The sequence below is a fragment of the Heterodontus francisci genome, unplaced genomic scaffold (assembly GCF_036365525.1).
Source record: "Heterodontus francisci isolate sHetFra1 unplaced genomic scaffold, sHetFra1.hap1 HAP1_SCAFFOLD_184, whole genome shotgun sequence".
In the NCBI taxonomy this organism is placed as follows: Eukaryota; Metazoa; Chordata; class Chondrichthyes; order Heterodontiformes; family Heterodontidae; genus Heterodontus; species Heterodontus francisci.
Window position 1 is genome coordinate 1761198 of NW_027141723.1, and position 4062 is coordinate 1765259.

Genomic DNA, 4062 nt, shown 5'->3' on the forward strand with positions numbered 1-4062 from the left:
GGTGGGACTGTCCGATGAAGAGAGATTGGGGAAACTGGGGCTGTATTCTCTAGAGTTTTGAAGAATGAGAGGTGATCTCATTGAAACTTACAAAATATTTAAAGGACAGTCAGGGTAGATGCAGCTAAGATGTTTCCCCTGGTTGGGGAGTCGAGAACCAGGGGACGCAATTTCAAAATAAGGGGCAAGCCACTTAGGACAGAGATGAGGAGAAATGTTATTCCTCAGAGGGTTGTGAATCTTTGGAATTCTGTAACCCAGAGGGCTGTGGAAGCTCAGTTATTGAGTATGTTTAAAGCAGAGATTGATAGATTTCTAAATACAAATGACATAAGGGAATATGAGGAAAGTATGGGGAAAAGGGCATTGAAGTGGATGATCAGCCATGATCATATTGAATGGTGGGATAGGCTCGATGGGCAGAATGGCCGACTCCTCCTCCTATGTTCCTATGTTCCTAACTCCACATTATCGATGAGATACAGCCTCAGGCTGACTTGTCGGGTGTTGCAAACAGATATCACTGTTTCTGATCTTCACCAGAACAGAGAGTGAGATGTAAAATTGATCATCAAACAGACTGTGAGAGAATACAACAGAATAAAACACATGGAAAGACACTGTGGAATAACAAATAGATTTGATTGGAATGTTGAATTTTGATTGGAATGGATAAAACAGCAGAAACAGCAGATTAAATTGGGACAGAAAAGAGAAACTGATGGGAAGAAGGAAGAAAAGAAAGGATGGATCTGTTCACTTTTTTCAGTTTTTTCACTGGTCCATAAAAGCTGGATTAAAAAAAGATGCAAAAAACAGAGAATTTCACCAAAAAGGGAGATTAAATGCTGCCGAAACCTTGGATCGAAGGATGCCCCAACAGATCACATGTTTAACTGTCACCTCACTGGGGGATTTCAATCAATGAGCAATATTATTCTCTACTTTTCTTTTGTTAAATGAAACCACTACTGTCACTTGGAGTTAATATCCCTGTGTTCCAACTCCTGAATAATAAAATTGTGAGTTTCGCGATATTTTCTGGACACATTCCCTGCTGAAAGAACTAAGAACTCTTTTCTAATTTACACAATACTATATACACACTCATCAAGCCTCCTAAACGAGCATCCTTGGTGCTGCTCTCTCTTCTCCCAAACCTCATCTCATGTGACAGTTACATCATCACTCTGATTGTGGGCGGGGTTGATCCCACTGTCTTCAGCATTAACCCTTTACAGCCTCATACTGCACTGTCTGTCCAAAAAAATCGGTGGAGGGAACTTGAATTATCAAAACAGCAACAGCTGCCAGTTGAAAATCAACTCAACCCATCAGAGAGAGAGAGAGAGTATGTCAGAGAACTTCCTGCATCCAGTCCTGACCCTGTCACACTCAGCAGCTGCTCACCCAGACCCCACTCTCATCAACACTGAACATTTTTACTGAGACCCTTCAAATACTGTTTATAAAAGGCCGCAAAGATCAAAGTTCACACAGTTGTATTAAATACAACAAAGTTTAATATCTTCTCACCGTTTCTCGGTAACCACATGAGACATAGGTTTTCTTATTTGGTTCCTTTGATTTTTCTTGTTCCTGACTGACAAATATTCCAAACCTCAGATGAATCCTCCCACTTGCGTCATGTCCCAGTCTCGGTTAAAAGCAACACATAATGACACAAACACTCTCCTTCAGTGAGATTAATATCAAGCTGTTTTCCAGGTTGAATGTAACTGTGAACAAATTTATGTCAAAGAAGTTACCTTTGATGTATCAGCACTGAAGTTCTGTCCAAGGAGGAACAGCCATTCCAAACTCATATCCTTCACAAAGGCTGTTTTTTTATGTGATTGAAATTCATCATGTATTTTGAATTAAAGCTCACAAGACACAGATGTCAGTGTTGATAATGAAACTTTTCAAGCATGTTGTTACTGTGATATAAGGCTCTGCTGGGAGTTGAACCCAAGATCTCCTGTTTATTGGACAGGTGCTTTAACCAACTGAGCTACAGAGCCAGATTGCGAATGTGCATGCAATTGAAATCAGAGGAAGACCTTGCAGATAGTGGGCAGACTTTGGCGAGTCAAGAGCTGAGTTCGTCACGGCAGAGTTCCCAGCCTCTGACTCGCTCTTGTAGTTGGAGCTGTAGTTGTAATTGTAATAGGCAACCGTCCGTCTCGGAAGACGATGGGCTACACCCGGGGTGTACGTCACTTCTGTGTGAAACATCGTTTGTTGTGGCTGTGGAGGACGACTCGTGAGCGACGATCCCTTCCACAGCTGGTACAGATGAATATAATTGGCCCGAGGTCGACTGATAATTTTTCCTTCCTCTGAGCTCTCTTTCCCACCATCTGGTCATTTCTTTTGTCCTCTGCTTTTCCCATGGTCTTCCTGAATGCCTTTCTCCAGGAATTCCAGTCAGCAGGAAGGACTTCCCATGCATCGACTCCAATCCCAGTCAGCTTGAGATCTCGCTTTGCAGATGTCCTTGCATCACAGACGTGGGTGACCTGTTGGTCTCGTGCTGATAGCAAGCTCACCAAAGAGCATGTCTTTGGCAAAGCGACCGTCATCCATTCAGCACACATGACCCAGTCAACAGAGTCACCGCTGACTCAAGAGGGCAAACATGCTGCAGATCCCTGCACGCTGGTGTACTTCTGCATTCGGCACTCTGTCCTGCCAGGAGATGCCCAATATCCATCTGAGACAGCGGAGGTGGAAGCTGTTCAGCTGCTTTTCTTGGCTTGCATAAGTTGTTGATGCTTCTCTACTATAAAGGAGGGTGCTGAGAACACAAGCCTGGTACATGTGGAGTTTTGTATTTTCGATCAGTTTGGTGTCGGTTCACACTGGTCTTCTCAACTTTGACATGACAGCTGCAGCATTGACAATCCTGGTGCTGATTTCAGTATCAAGGGACAGATTGCTGGTGATTGTTGATCGAAGGTCTGTGAAGCTGTTGACAACCTCCAAAGTGAGGCTGTCGATGTTGATGGAAGGTGGAGTCTCTACGTCCTGGCCCATAACTTTGATCTTCCTGCTGCTGATCGTCAGTCCAAACTCCTTGCAGGCCAGGGAGAACCGATATACAAGCTGCTGTTAATGAACTTCATTATGGGATGTCAGCACAGCATCATCAGCAAACAGCAACTCACAGACCAAGAACTGACTCATTTTGGTCTTGGTGCGCAGTCTTGCCAAGATGAACAGCTTGTCATCAGCTCTGGTATGCAGGTGGACACCCCCATCTGAGTCACTGAAAGTTTAAAATAGCAGCATGGAGAAGAATATGCCAATTGTAAAGGATGTGAGCTGTGAGGAGGTTACAAGGAGGCTTCCAGGGGACTTGGACAGGATAAGTGAATGAAATGACAGATGGAATATAATGTGAATAAGTGTGAAGTTATCCACTTTGGTAGAATAAACAGAAAGACAGAATATTTCTTAAATGGTGAGAGTTTGGGAAGTGTTGATGTCCAAAGGGACCTGGGTGTCCTTGTTCATGAGACACGAAAAGCTCGCATGCAGGTGCAGCAATCAATTAGGAAGGCAAATGGTATGTTGGCCTTAACACGAGGGGTCATGAGTACAGGAATAAAGATGTCTTGCTGCAATTGTATAGAGCCTTGGTGAGATCGTGCTGGAGTATTGTGCACAGTTTTGGTTTCCTTATCTAAGGAAGGATATACTTGCCACAGAGGGAGTGCAACGGAGGGTCACCAGACTAATCCCTGGGATGGTGGCATTGTTTTATGAGGAAACTGGGCTTGTATTCCTTAAAGTTTCATTTAAAAGGCCATTTAAAACTGAGATAGGGTGGAATTTCTTTACTCAGAGGGTGGTGAATCTTTGGAAATCTCTACCTCAGGGGTTTGTGAAAGTTCAATCATTGAGCATGTTCAGGACAGAAATTGATAGAAATCTTGATACTCATGACATCAAGGGATATGGGGAGAGCGCGGGAAAGTGGTGTTGAGGTAGATGATCATCAAGGATGTAATTGAATGACAGATCAGGCTCGACAGGGTAAACTGCCTCCACCTACGT

At 43.6% G+C, this 4062-nt stretch overlaps 1 non-coding gene across 1 annotated transcript; it reads right to left on the reverse strand.

Moving 5' to 3' along the window:
* Positions 1 to 1950: 1950 nt before the first annotated feature.
* On the reverse strand, positions 1951 to 2024 carry trnai-aau (transfer RNA isoleucine (anticodon AAU)). The gene has a single exon. It is a non-coding gene; the product is annotated as a tRNA-Ile (tRNA).
* Between the last annotated feature and the right edge of the window lie 2038 nt (positions 2025 to 4062).